Source organism: Paramisgurnus dabryanus, chromosome 24 (genome assembly GCF_030506205.2).
Source record: "Paramisgurnus dabryanus chromosome 24, PD_genome_1.1, whole genome shotgun sequence".
In the NCBI taxonomy this organism is placed as follows: Eukaryota; Metazoa; Chordata; class Actinopteri; order Cypriniformes; family Cobitidae; genus Paramisgurnus; species Paramisgurnus dabryanus.
Window position 1 is genome coordinate 22080136 of NC_133360.1, and position 16165 is coordinate 22096300.

Sequence of the window (16165 nt, forward strand, 5' to 3'; positions counted from 1 at the left end):
TTAGCCGATGCATTAACTAGTGTTACTATACAGCACTCTGGAATATTTAATTCTGATTGGTCAGTGTCAACATTCCTAGACTGTTATTCCCAGAAAGTAACCATCTCAAACTGATAACACAGGCTCATCCAGGTACTGCGATTAATCTTATTAAGTGCAGTTTAATAGGAAATAAATTCAATAATTATAAATGCCTAATAAATAACATTTATAAGATTGTATTTACAAATGATGCCACCAAGTTGCATGTTTGTCTAGACCAGTGTTTCCCAATCCTGGTCTTCAAGTACCCCCTCCCTGAAAGTTTTAGATGTCTGTTTATTTAATTGCTTATTTATACAAACTTTTTAAGTGCACTGGGTTACATGCGTGCTTGTGTCTATTGATGGCAGTGTTTACAGAAACTCAGGAATTATGAATGGATGGCAAATTTCTCACTCTACTGTACTTCATTGGCGGCTACCACACATGCGCAGAACAGCAAACTAAGTTAATTGGCAATGAGCTCGTTATTTCTTTCAACGAAATGTCCTGCATTTTGCATTATATTCATAATTTTTATTGAATAAATTGTTTTCGAAAAAAAACTTTTGAAAAATATTTTAATAGGTTGATTGGATGGCTAAGATGAAAGACAGGGTGGCTGGAGGCCCCTTAACTGCCGTTCCAGTGCACTTTCACCGGTAGAAGGATGCAAAAACACGAGTTACAGGCTGCCTGGAACGCATAAGGTCGTGAGTCGTGGTTTTGAAGTCGTAACTCACGGGTTTAAAAACCTGCCTGGAACGCAGCATTATACGTGAATATCAGCTGACGTCACTCACTTGTCTTCCGCCATTTTGAGGACCTGAAGTGGTCGCAAAATAACTAGAAGCTATGCCTTCATCAAAATCGCTATTTTAACAACACTAAGAAGGCGCGACACAACATGAAACTTTGCTTGAAGTATCACCTGGATCTCTGCACATGAACGCGAGCATTGAGAACATTGTTTGTGTACACGGAGTTTACTAAAAATAAAGGTTTTGTACAACTTTTTTTTTTTTTTTTTAGGTTTTGTACAACTGACTTTGGATGATTTGGCGTCCGCTCGCCGCCTTCTTCCCAGTCAAGATGTATCGATCTCCAATTGCGACGTAAGGAGGGAGGAGAGTAAAGATTGATATCTCCTAAAGCATAGTTCCATAAAAATACACGGATAATTCGTTGTTTTTTCGCAAGTGAAAAACAATATTGACCTTCTAGTTGAAAAAGGAGCCTCATATGAGAATCATTCATTCGCATTCGGAAATCGATTATTTACGTCTGGCAGAGATAACGAGCGGACAGCATAACATCCAAAGTCAGTTGTACATAGGGTTGCCACCCATGTCTGATAAAAAACCTGGACATATCGATGATGACCCGGCCAATTGGTTTGCTCACAAGCCGCCACCCCCCCCCCCATAGCATAATATTTCTATAGGCCTATGCCATTATTGGCAACACTTTACAATTCTCTTTTTTTTTCAATTCTTATTTGTTAACTAACCGTGAGCAGTACATTTGTTACTTTATTTGTTAATCTTTGATAACGTTAGTAAATAAAAATACAGCTGTTCATGGTTTATTCATGTTAGTTCACAGTGCATTAACTAATGTTAACAAGATTTAAATAAATGTATTATTAACATTAACAAAGATAAAAAATTGCTTTATGCTATAAGTGCAGTTTATTATTAGTTCATGTGTTAACTAATGAACCTTATTGTAAAGTGTTACCCAATTATTTGTTCATTATGTTAAAATATGTAAATCAAGTTTACAATTTATTAAAGCTGCTTATACTATTTATGTAAACTGTTTTTATTTATATTCCATTGCAACTCTAAACAGGTCTAAATAGTATCTAGCAAATATGCACATGAAATTAAACTTGTTGAACTCACCTCAACATGTATTTTACAATCATTTAACCCGCCATGGGAAAAGCTGAAGTCACTGTTACAAACTCTACACCATGCAAGATTTTAACTCTTTTAAGACAGGGATACACTTTCGTGTAGTCTAGTGTAAAATGTGTCTTATATTTTCGCTTTTGGGGCACTCTCCCTCTGCCATGGCGCTCCTGTTTCTAGATACACTGATTAGTTTGGTTCGGGAGAAGAGATAAAAGCCCGCCCACACTGACAATTGATTGGTTGATGTCCTGAAACAGGCCAATCAGGATGCTCTCTGTCTTACATGCGCTAAATGAGGCAAACACACACACAGACGCAAGGTCTCCCTCTCTGCCGTGCACGCGCTAAATTTCATATTCACATAGCTTTTCGAAAACCGGGACATTCAGTGTCCCGGGAGAGTTGATAAATTTCCCGGGACAGGTTATTAAAAAGAAGGACAATCCCGGTAAAACCGGGACAGGTGGCAACCCTAAAACCTTTATTTTAGTAAACTCCGTGTATACAAACAATGTTCTCAATGCTCGCGTTCATGTGTAGAGATCCAGGTGATACTTCAAGCAAAGTTTCATGTTGTGTCGCGCCTTCTTATGTTGTAAAATAGTGGTATTTCGGTAGCGGCGGACAGCGGCTGGAAGAACGCATCAGGGATCGAGTAGGCATCACACCCTAACCAAGATATATTTTTTTAAAGTAGCGTTTATTTTCATGACAGTCGAGATGCGACATGTTGTCTTTCGTAGCCCTTTACTGTATCCCTAATGGAGTTGGACAAAGCTACGATAAAACCTGTTGGAATGCGTCTTTTGCAGCGATTTTTGTGTGAGCATATCAGTGAACACCCCTGACCACTCGGTGAGTTTCACGTCTTTGTAAATGAAAGTTTAATGCATTTTAGGAAGGATTGTTACTGTGCACAAATAAAGCCATTATAGAGGTGGGAGGTGATAGGGCCAGCATCGTATGTCGAACTTTCAGTCAAACCCGTTCTATTTCATCATAAACAATCTGAAAACAGGGCTTTAAGTATAAAATACCGAACTTGTCCTTTAATTTATTTGCAGTTTTAGACATGAATGAAAAACTGAGTAAAAATCCCCTTTTACAAGTCATTTAAACATTACATTGATGAGCTCATCGGTCACGTCTGTGATTGGCTGATCAACACTGCAAAAATAGTGAATAAAAAGAAATCTTTGATGCAACGGAAGCAGATGTAAATTTTATTTTATTTGCATTGAAAGCTTATTATAAAAAAGTATAGCCTATAAAAAGTTTTTTTATAAAATTATTACAGGACCGCATTTTTTTGCATGATATTTTACGTGTGATCCGTGCCCCCTCTAGCGGTGAATCTACATATAAACTTAAAGAAATGCACTTGTTCTGTGTTCTTGTTCAAGTGTTTCTGATTATGTTTTTATTTATTCAGATAACAAAATGCATTTCGTCCATAATAAGGCACGTGGTTAAATACATATTTTGCCTATAAAACAAAGTAACATATGAAAGAAAAGTAAATCATTGATTTTGAGGATGCATTAAATACACTTGGCTATTCTCTATAATGCACAAGGAATTTATTACCACAGGAATATGGTTTATGTATCGTTTGTTTAATTATTGTTACACACTTAACATGCAGGTAACTTTCAGATTGCTATAGCTAATAGTCTCCGATTTTTATTTTTAGAAAATGTATCAATCAGCAACATCAAACAGACCATCAGATGAGGCAAAGCGTCTGGAAGGTCCGAACCTAAGAAGGAGGTAACCTGCAACCTCCAGTGTCTCTGCACCTCCACCTACAATCTGTAGTGTTACAAGGTAACAAGGTCCTCCCTTGTGTCGCCTCCTGTGTTTGCTGAGCTTCCCCTTTTACCTGCCCTACCTAAACCTACAGTAAGGTGCTGTTAGCCGTGCACGCCAGTGGTGACTGCAGGGGTCAAGCCTTTTATTGACCTTTTATTTTTTGCAATAGGTCACAAAAAACAAATGTGGAAAATGAACACTTCCAAGTCTTTGGGGCTGTGCTGACAGCTGAAGAGGGACATGGCCTGCACCCCATGGCAGCTGACCTGATGAAACGCTACCGGGAGGCAGGAGAGCCCCAAAAGTGATGTAGGTGAACAGAGATTGCTGCAGTCAGCACGGCAAGTCTCAGGTGAAGGTTATGTTTTTGGAGTGGCATGAGCTTAAAGTGCACCTTAACATCTGTCATTTCATGAAGTGATTTGTGTCACTTGCAGTAATATTAGAGTTCTTTTCTGATGTGTTTCATAACTCAATTGCAGGAAACCAGTACTTTATTGCAGCTCATGTGCAGTACATATTTTGTACATATGTTTATTTAACTTTTAGGAATTCGTGCCAGTGATGAACATTTTCCTTGAGGGCTTGACGCAATGGAATGACAACCGGATGGAAGATGCAATTAAAGGAGCATCCTGCATCTGGTCATATACTGTAGCAGTGCTATGAGAGAGGCGGTGGACCAGCTTTGCCTTTGTCTTGGGAGGTCCTGGGATGAGCGCTATCACCCTCCTGTGGCAAATTAAATTCATTTAATTTCTTCTTCTGTAATATTCTACTAAGTTATCTATTTAGCATTTGATGCACTAGACAAATTGTTAAAAAGGCTTTGTTTTTTAGGGCCCAAGCACCGAGACAACCTTTCTCACCCTCTGTTAGGTCTGTTGCTTCAGCCAAAGGACGGAGAACACAACCTAAATCCATTCACGAACAGAAAAATTAATCTGCTTGAATACACCTTTATCAGTCGGCACCATGTGATTCTAAAATGAAGCTGTGAGGTATGGCCATCCAGAGCGTGAGCTTTAAACCTTTTGTTTTATATCAGGATTCTGGTCATTCAGCCATGCAAACACAGAAAATACATTGTTTTGCAAATCTCTACATGACAAAAGAACCTCTGGTATGTATAGATCATAAGGGTATGACGTATTGTTGTTAGAGGTAAAACCCCCAAAGTTGAAATGAATCCTGCTTCTGTACAGGAGAAAAGTGTTTAACGCATTCATGCCTTGTGTTTTTTGTAATCTGTATGGAGATATATACTTAGTTATAGGACTATATTAGTGTTGTAATTTAATTAATGAGTGCTGAAGAAAAGGCCCCTGGCTTCTTTCATACCATCATGCACAACTTATTGCAGAGAATGTGCAAAACACGACAACCTTTGTCTTGTTCTCAGTCTCCTCTTCCCAGGTCACATCCTCCCATAGACTCTCATCATCTAAGTTTGCATCTTTCACATCACTGTGCTGCTGCTCCTGTGGTAGCTTGACCTTGAATGCACACTTCATATTTACTGCATTATCAGTATCAGCTTAAGGTTGTTTTGACTGCTGTTCAACCTCTCTTCTGTATGCAGATTCATCACCACCTTGGATGAGGCCGATGACTGTGGTGTGACAACACACTTCAAGAGTTTGATGGAGGGGTGTTTTAAAATCGTTGATGTTAAGGGAGAAGAGAAGTGGAGACCGCACACAGCCCTGAGGAGCACCTGTGCTGATGGTGCTGGAGGTAAACTTGCCCAATTTCACTTATTACAGATTATTAAGTAATTCATTGTATCTTGTCAGTTCCAGCCTTACTGTTAATATTAATATAACAAGTTATTGTTGTTGTTGTTTGTGTTTCTGATTTTTGATTTATTTAATTTTCACTTCATTGCAGTGTGGTACTCTGACTGGACTTCAGAAAATAGGAAATCTCATCGGTTCCTAACTCCCAAGTCCGGAGGACAATTACAGGGCACGTTCCACCCAGAAAGGTCACAGCAATTTACACCCTGGCCACAACATGTTCACCCCGTGACATCTGGCAAACGATAGTATTGTACAGGTTTGCTCTTACAAACAGATTCAAAAACTGCTTTTCTTTTAAAAAATGTTTTTGCACATTTTTTTTTAAGTATAGACAAGTTTCCCGGGTGAAATAGGCGGGCCGCCATTAGCCTTTCACTCTGCCAACAACTTCCGGTTGTGTCTGCCAAGCACTTCCGGTTAGTGTCTTTTACTGTTTTTGGTTAGCGTGAAGAAAAAGTAAACTATGGATGGTGTTACACGCCGACACGGCTCGGGGACATATTGTGCTGTTCGCGGTTGCAACAACTCGTGGCGAAAACAAACTCACTAACCGGAAGTGCTTGGCAGACACAACCGGAAGTCGTTGGCAGATTGAAAGGCTAATGGCGGCCAACCTATTTCGCACAGGAAACTTGTCTATAATCAGCTTGGATTTACAACTCGCTTCAATTTTTTTAACTTGACTAACGATGTGTTCATTGATAAAATAAAGTTACAGCAACTAATCATTAGTCAAGATAAAAAATCAAAGACTTGTGAGATGACTTGTAAACACAAGTTGGTTGTACTTAAAAATGTAGTGCAAAAATGTTTAACATAAAGGGACGGTCATGCTACACTTTTTGTTCCATTAACCTCCAGTCATGCACATGTGAATGCGTCAGATCGAAAATGCAAGCTTGTGTAATGATATTTAACATTTTGCTGTGTGCCAAAGTTCAAGTCTGGTGAACTCTGACCTGTGAATTCATATCACATGAAGACATGTGACTAGCAGAAAATATTAAGAGTATGCCCATATTCACAGCAACATCCGAAATAATATTTTCATGCTCAAAGTCTAGTGTGACCGCCCCTTAAGGTAGTTGCACTACTGAACGGTGAACACAGCACCCTTTATATGGCACCAGAGATCTTAACCACTTCTTCCATATTGCCTTGTAGTGCAGTTCTTCACTGTGTAATGACTTATTACAACCACGCTACCCTACCTTAGCATCTGTCACTTTGTAGTTTTAATTGCAAAATCCACCAAGGGAGGTTGAGTTTTTACCCACCTCACACCTAAACTGTTGATCAGCCTTCCTGACCTCACTCTCTCCCAGACACATCTCTTCAGCCTAGCATACACATAACTGCATCCTGTAACTTTGCATTAAGTTATAAATAACTTCTTAATAACTATCCTCTACCTAAAAAGCTATGAACAGCAGCTACGCTAATTTTCTCTTTGCTTTTCTGTTTCTATGCTCATCCTGAGTTAACTACAGTAGAGATTATACCAGATCCAGTCTGGATTCCACCTCCATCAGATGACCCAACACATATGGAACGATGACACCGGCACTTCCAAGGACTTCAGACAACACCAGCGCTGGACTATAAACTGACTAATCTATGATTTTTTTTTTCAGTTTAAGATATTTGCTGAATGTTACTCTAATGCATACATATATAAAATCGAACTAATACATATGCATTTTATACACTATAAATGTTAAAACATGTAACAATAAATCCAATCTGAATTTGAGGTTTAGATCACATTTATATGATTTCTATCTTTTACATCTTCAGTTCTTTTTTAATTTAGATTTAATAATTGGTACTTTAGTTGATCACTAAATTACATCAATGGAATATGCAACAATGAATAATATGAATATTATATTTATATTAACAAGTGTAATGTAATGTATGCATATTAACGTCAGGACATTACTGTCATATTCATTTTTTTTTTTTTTTTAGGTATTTTGTCTTGTCTGGTTTAAATCTTCAAATACAGCCTCTCTTTCCCAGACATGTCCTCTTTTTGGACCTTAATTGGGATAGTTAAACCAAAAATGAAGATTTTGTCATCATTTTCTCCTCCTCATGTTGTTCTAAACCTGTATGAATGGGAGTATGAAAGATCTGACACAAAGTAATGTATTCCCACGTTTTTTTTTGTGGGTGATGTTAATAATATTTAGTTCACTCCAAAATGAGTCATTATTGTCATTAAAATATTGCCATATTGCTGTGCTGGACTTCTTATGGATTTGAAAATATTATGAAATAATATAATTAATTAATAAAAAAATAAATATTAATTAATTGATATTTAGAAATATTTACAAGTGCCATGCCATCTAATAAAGAAGTGGTATTACTCTTTATGTGTATACCTTGCACTACACTGCTAATATTATATAAATATCTTCATTTTAGGTAACAAGCTCTCAGGGATGAATGTATAAAACAGTTTAGCAGAGGGAGAGATCTATAGAGACTTTCAGAAGTAACAATAAAAACAAATGACTTTCGTGGGACAAACGTAACATACGATAAAATTCGGCAAATAATAACAAAAGAGTAATTTGAGAATTGTTTATTTCTGATAACAAGCAAAATAAACAACAACTTGATTACCTTAGTTTGAATCATAGCTAATGGGTATCAATAAACACACTAAATTTACGTTAGGTGTAAAATGTGTACTATGTCGTATACAATGTTAACTACAGATCGGCTGCCAAACCTCCCTTCACATAGCAGTAACCCATGATCGTCTTCTCCCCTCGTCTTTAAGAAACGAAAATATTTGATATTTTCGCAGAGTTATAGGTTAAAATAGTTCAGTTAAGCCACTACCATTAAACAAACAGAGACCAGTAGAGTTCGTACAGACGCGTAACCGTGACAACCATGGAACGTTTGACGTCACTATAGTAACTAATCAACAAACTTCAGTTCAGTGATTCTCAGAGCAAAAGCAAGTCGATCACTGACAGCTCTCTCGCTTACAGACTTTACAGTCAGTAAACAAAAACTTTTGAACAAAACGTTCACCTCTATTTAAATCGACGAGTCTAAAACACTCAAGACAGTCGTGGAATAGAGTGAAGTAGACATACCATCATGTCTAAATGCAATGATGTGCTGAAGACCGGCAGCGGTGCACGTGATGCTCGGCGGTGGCAAAGCATCACTGCAACTGCAGCTGGTCAAGGAAGCAATTCCCTTCAGGGGGCAGTTCTGGAAGTTGAGTGCAGCCCTGCAGGTATGTCAAGCAGCACACGATAAGCAAATATTGAACTCGATAACCTTTCAACCGTATTTCTGTGACTGGAAAAAGCCAGACAGCGTCAAAGAACAAGCCGTGTAAACCGGCTGCCGTTAGAGAGATGCACTCATTGGGCTGATAGGCGGTTTTCCCTCATAAACATTAAATAAATTACTACACCGCGCGTTGGCTGCTCGGTAGTACGGAAGCCGAGAGAGGACATGCACTATTATTATTTTTGCTTGCTTGTTTTCTCGTGATTACGAGAAAAAAAGTTGTTTTCTCGTTATCCTGCCATGATAATCCAAATGTTATAATGTAATTTCCTGTCCATAATATTTAGTGTATTTTGAAGTGGACTGCTAATGCATATGAGTTGGGGTCTTCGCCGTTACCACACGTGTACCTAATGTGTAGCTGCCGATAGACTTAAATAAATAAATAAAGCTGGACGGTTCATGGTCGTGAATTTAGAGACCATCTTTAAAGTAATACTGTACACGTTTCTATCTTCAATAGTATATAACAGTTAATTTAAGAAATATAAAACATATAAAAAGTGTGCATTATAGTTGACAATCGCATTAACACGTTGGTTTTGTGACTGTTTGTTGACTTTAAGCCATTACATGTAAATGCTGTTAAAAGTAGAAACGTGTATATTATTGAGTAACTTAAAGACTGTCCCTAAATTTACCACTGTAAAATTGTAAAAATTTACAAATCTATTTCAGCTTGAGCGAATCTCTGATCCAAGTAAAATGTCTTTGTTCATCCATGCTAGTTTAGCAAAATATGCCTTTGCTGTTTACAAACAAAACAACAAAAATAATAATAGTGCATTGCCTTTCTCGGCTGGACCATCGTGGGTCAACGGCGCCGCCGTATTACTATTGGTGGCAACTTCTTCATTAAAGGTGCTCTAAGCGAATTGAAGCGTTTTAGACCATAAAACATTTTTTGTTACATACCGGAAACATCTCCTCACTATCTGCTTGCTGCCTGTCCGCTGATCAAACTGTAAAAAAACGCGATCTCTGTAGACAGCCCAGGCTTCACAAACGGCAATATCAACAAATGGCCAAACCTAGCAGCACAAAACGAAACAAAGTATTCCAGCCAATAAACGACAAGAAGGATTTGGGGGTGGGGGTTGGGCGCGTTCATGAAAGCACGGAAGGGAGGGGGAGGGGGAGGAGTTAGCTACGCTCTGTCTGTTTGAAAACAGTTCAAACATCAACAGGAAGTGACGTCGCACATTATTCGCTTAGAGCGCCTTTAATCTCAAAGCAACTGGAGGTAAAAATGCCTCGGTCGTGTGCAGTTGAGGTGTACAGACAGTCACACACCTAAAAAACAAGTCTCAGGGAATTACCTTTTACAAGTTAGACAGTTGTTTCTTGTTGTGTTAGATCATTTAACATTGTTATGAAAGCAAGGTGGAAACTGGAGGCAGACTATTAATAGCTAGAAATATCGCTATTTAGCTAACGTTATGAATGTTGAGAATTCACAATGTTTACATTTTTAAATAAAATTGTTACATTTATTAGAGAGAATTATAAATTGTCTGTCTTACTGTAGTTCGCTGGTTAGCTAAGTTAGTGACAGTTTCCTAAAAGGAACACTTGATGAGGCATTGAGAGGTGGCTGATATAAGAGCCCTCAAATAATCCTTATGTTGTAAAAATGTATGAAATAATTTTAATGCTATAACAAATGCGGTCTGTCAATCTTCAATTTATGTTTGCCTTAAAAACAGGAAAACAAAATATTTGGGCTTAGCAATACAAAAATCGATGGGAAGAATTTATTAATTTCATGTACATTAGGCTATATAAGATAAGCGATGCCTCCGTAAGCCAAATCAATACATGATAAGATTATACGATCACCATTACCTATAAAAATAATAATTTTAATAAAGTCTTTACTTACCCCACAGTGCAAAATAACCTAAACTATCCAGTTGTTCATGCAAATGACTTTAAATATTTAATATTCAAAGTCAACTACATTTTAATTGTTGTATTTGACTCACAGTGAGGTTAGTTTGATGTTATTTCAAGTTAAGTTTATTATTAATCAGTTATGAATGATTATTAATGAATTAATATTTATACAAATATAATACTTCATTATTATAGAGAAAAATCTGCATAATTTAATGTTATAATTCAACCAAAAATCATAATTTTATTGATCAGAATTGTGTTAGACTGTGTTTAATGCACATCTGCAGTCTCTTAACATGAACACCTCAGTGGCTCAGCTATCATAAGAAAACGAAAAATTTTCTTGACCGGCCACCGATTGAAACCGGTTAACCGATAGGCCTATTAGTTTAAAATATGCTATGCTATTTAAAATAACAGCCATTTCGAGCCGCGCCTGCAATTTCGCAACTCGCATCTCTCTGCGCTCTGCCTCCGGCTCACACACACACACAGACCTCACAACACTTTTTAAATCCCCTACAGCGCGAAACATAAATCCCGCAAACGCGGCGCCATGCTTAGTTTCGAAATAGTTTAGGTACTAGGTGATCGCGTTGAACTTGAAAATAAAGGCGTTTGTGAAGCTCATTTGAAAATTGCCGCGGCTCATTTAAGAAAATGACAGCTCAGAAGAGACTGCGCTTTAGTTTGGGGTAGTAATAATAAAGACATAGGATGATCATCATCACCTTTTCTGTTACCACTGAAATATAGATGTAATGTATTTCCAAATCTAAACCCATCTTATGCGGAATGTTGCCTAATAGACTGCAACACGATACCAATGGATTAAACGGGCACCTTCAGAATGTGTAAAAGACGCACCGGCCAAAGCAGGTGTCGCACTGTGTTTGTTCTAGAACAAATGCAGCAAAGATATTTAATGCTAATGTATGAGGCATATAGGCCTACGCTGAGTTTTATTTATTAATGATGAGGTGAGTTCTAATTAACAATGCAATGCAAGTGAACGCGCCGTGCCAGCGCCTTCATGCACGGACCGGTAATTATATACTCTGCTATATTTGCTTTTTATTTATTAAATACATGCATTTGGTTGATGAAACATTTATTAAAATTAAGATACAATTTATACAAAACTAAATTCACTTTAAAGAAATGCTTTCTACAAAGCAAAACTTAATAAAGTGGTAAAAATCATGGCTGAGGGTTTACAGAAACAAAACTTACTCTGCACTTTACTGTTAGCCTAAAAGACATAAATGTTAATAATTTGGAACACAACCAGGAGAGACTTTAAATTGCAATTATTTTATTGCTGTATTTTATTTACTATTCGAATAAAGGAATTTATCAAAAAATAGCCTGTAGCATTTACTTTTCGCAAACCTTGTGAGCATGCGAAACCAAACGCAGTGACCTTGCGCGCCAAATGTTTTTTTATTGGTTTATAAAGTACAAACAGACCAGTTATGAAAAACTGAGTGTGAGGGATTTGTTCACTTCACACAAAAAGATCTTGGAAAGAAAGAGATGACTAACTGTTAGGGGTGTGACGAGATCTCGTGCGATGAGATCTCGCGAGATTAAATGTGTTTCGCGAGATTACATGTTTCTCGCGAGATTTCTTGTGGAGGTGAAATGCTGGCCGTTTCTCAAATAAAAGACTGCATCCTTCGGAGGTCGCATTTTTAAACTGCATTTACTCCCATATGTTGATTAATCAACACTGGCCGCCACAAATAGATTTTTCATGATTCCCATTTACATTTTAATTTTACTATTTAAAATGGCTTAATTCATTGCAGCGAGTGCCCAGCGCGCCTCCATCCTCCCTCTCTCGTTGTGTGCAGCGCCTCAACAGCGCGCGCCGCCGGCCCCCTCCCCTCTCTATGAAACGCGCCTCCAGTGAAAGGTATTTTAACTCTGTGTTCCTCCGTGTACATTTTTTTTTTCGCGTAAACGTCAACAGTCACGGATGTTACTGACAGCTGATCAAGTTCATCATGAGTGACTTTACAAAAGCAGTGGTGTTTCCCACACATACCCTTTCTGATGTGAGTCTGTGTCCGAGCTCTCTCCCTACCTATTAGGGATGGCACGGTTCACAAAACCCTCTCTTCGGTTCGTATCACGGTTCTTTGGTCACGGTTCTCGGTTCAGTACGGTTCTTGTTGTTATTAGGGCCCGAGCACCGAGGAGCAGGCCAGAATGGCCTGCACCGTAGATGCGAAGCCCTATTGTTTTTGCTCGGATTATTAGGGCCCGAGCACCGAGGAGCAGGCCAGAATGGCCTGCACCGAAAGGTGCGAAGCCCTATTGTTTTTGCTCGAATTTATTATTATTATTATTATTTTTTTTTTTTTTAACACTTATGGACTTTTTGGGGGCCTTAACATACTCGAAAACTCTTGAAATTTGGCACAGACGTCAGAGTCGTCCGTCATCGCAGAAATCCAAAGGCTGGAACACGGGCGTGGCACAGGGGCTCTGTAGCGCCCCCTGTAATGCAAAAAAAAACATTAAAACATTAAAAAAACTAACATTTAAGCTCCGCCCAACAGGAAGTTGGCTATTTTGTATTGTTTCAAAAATGCATGCGGTGAACTTTTAAATACTCCTCCTAGGGGATACATGCAAATGACACCAAACGTGGTGATCATGATGCCGAGACATTGTACTTGCTAAATTGCGAAGGGATTTTTTATATCTCGAACGATTCTGCCATGGCGAGGCGACAAATTCATGGCGAAATCAGAGAAACAGGAAGTGTCTAATATCTAAGGCAAAAAATATCTTATTGTAATGCCATACGGGTAGTTTGTTCGTCTGAAGATTCCGATCGCATCGATGTGCCTATTGTGACTCCCGGGTATAGCGCCACCACCAGGCGCCAGGAAGTATGTCAGTCATGAACTTTTAAATACTTCTCCTAGGGAAATCGGATTGGTTACTCAACTGTTTTGTCCTATTTTCTTACCATTGTCGCTTCGGTTTAGGGTTAGATTTACATAAAATGACATCCCTACCCAAACCCAACTCTAACCCCAACGCCAGGCGACAATTGATTGAAGTTTAGAAAATATAAAAGAATACATCAAAAAAAATAGTATAAACCAATACTTAAAGTGAAATACTAACGCAAACACCAAATCTAACCCTAAACCGAAGCGACAATGGTTTGAAAATAGGAAAAAACAGTTGAGTAACCAAACCGTGAGAATGCCACGGAAAAGAAAGTCCGTGTCAGGGCCACGGAAATATGAGGAGATCCGTGAGAATGCCACGGAAAAATAAGCAAAAAATTCCGTGACTATCCCACGGAACTTCGTGAGATCATGTTGGCTAAAGACGTAAAACAGTGTTCAGTACCTCAGATTGAATAAATGGTAGCTGTAGCTGTTCGAGCACATTCAACCCATAGACTGCAGTTCAATCTATTGTTTTATTTCCGCTGTCATCATAGGTAACATGAAATAAAAATATGTTTCCACACACCAAACTTATACGACGCTGGCGCATCCTCCAACTGCGGGCAGACTTCCTTTTCTCTCCCACTTGCCATTTCTACACGTAACATAACCTGCAGTACTTATACTCCAAACCAGTCACTTCTTCTTTCGCGCGTAAGGGAAACACGCTATCTGAGGTCACATACAGGGCATGAGACTACATTGCGCATGCCATGAACCGTTGAACCGTGCGGCACACACGCGCTCCGAACCGAGACAAGCGAACCGAACGGTTCGGATTTTTTTCATGGACCGTGCCACCCCTACTACCTATGATGTGGCATGCCCGTGCACGTGTTCTGTAGTAACAGCAACCGTGTATTCTTTTATATTTATGAATTTGCAACAAATTGTCTGCGCTATGCGCGATATACAATAAAACTACCACTCGTATTTAAATAAAAAAAACGCTCATAACACAACAACACTGATGAGAAGAGCAACATCAGTACAGCCTCAATGTAAATGTATGATGATTTTTTCAGACGATGTCGCGTTTTTAGCAGCAGTTAAAGAAAGAGCTGATTGGATTAAACAAAGAGTAACTGGGTCGTGTGTCCTTACTGGGTCCTGTTTAGTCACTATTTTATAGACAACAGAACAGAAACTATGTAAAAATAGCATTCAGTTGTGTTAAAAAGCAATATAATGTGACGGATGCAGGCATTTGTTATAATACATACATAATGCTTTTTATTTATAGGCCACAAATGTAATGTGTTTGTTAATGTTGTTTAATGTAACTTGGTTTTAATACTTTATTTGAACCAATTATTATTGCATCTTCGTTATTATGTAATTTTAAATGCTACTGCTCACTTGGGTCTATTTTTATTACCCCAAAATAACAAATTACTTCATTATCAGTTAGCAAAATAATTGTTAGGGCCAGTCCTTGATTAGTTAACACATTTAAAAATAATGTGATTTCAGTTTCTTATTCATGTATTTTATCATTGTGGGTTTCTTAAAAAGTGTAAAAATATCGCCCGTCTCGTTCTCGTGAACCCAATCTCATGTTTCGTCTCGTCTCGTGGATTAAGTGTCTCGTCACACCCCTTCTAACTGTAGTAGCGTTTAGTCCACTGTCTATAATAGCCTAATTTACAGATCCCTTTTTTTAACCGACAACCGACAACTTTGACCGGTTAACGTTGATACGGTCAACCATCGGTCAAACGGTCATCGGTTAACATCCCTAGATGTAATTGTGGCATTGTCGTATGTGTAAAACTATAACAGTTATTATAACAAAACCAGGTAAAAATTTATATCAAGCAAATATTGAACCTAAAACCAACTTTACTGCGGTAATATACCGGTACTCCCACACAGGTCAAAAATCATTAAAATCAGTTGAGAAATGTAAATGTTATTGTGTTTTATATGTAAATAAGTCGCAGCTTCCCTATTTACCCGCATTTGTTTGCAGACTAATATATCGACGTCGCTGACCCATTGCAGCAGCTGACCAAAGCGGCCAATAAGCAGTCTAGTTATTTGTTGTTAGTCTTATATGTCTATGGTTATAAGTGCTCGTTTTTTAGTTGCCTGCAGCCTCACTCTCTTCTTGCTTCACGTGCAATAAAAACTCATAGCAGGAGTGTCATTTTATAGAATTGTATACAAAACAGCATTTTATAATGTGTTTTTATGCCGTTCTGTCCAGCTGTTAGACAGAATACAATCCTGTCTGCATCAGCTCATGGGCCCGTGACCGGCAGCGGTGTACCTGAAGGTCAACGGAGGTTGACCATCTCTACACCTGCAGCTGGTCACGTGAGGTTCACTCTTCCTGGAGCTGTGGATGAGGAGTGGAGCCCAGAGGGTCAGTCATTCACTCACATTGCAATAAAATCTCAAATATAGTGAA

At 38.4% G+C, this 16165-nt stretch overlaps 1 long non-coding RNA gene across 1 annotated transcript; it reads left to right on the forward strand.

Moving 5' to 3' along the window:
- Nucleotides 1-1381: 1381 nt before the first annotated feature.
- LOC135740910 (uncharacterized) lies at nucleotides 1382-7801 on the forward strand. The gene is made up of 8 exons (XR_010529304.2): nucleotides 1382-2795; nucleotides 3634-3767; nucleotides 3922-4104; nucleotides 4302-4753; nucleotides 5155-5238; nucleotides 5335-5489; nucleotides 5643-5810; nucleotides 7048-7801. It is a non-coding gene; the product is annotated as an uncharacterized lncRNA (long non-coding RNA).
- Nucleotides 7802-16165: the final 8364 nt, after the last annotated feature.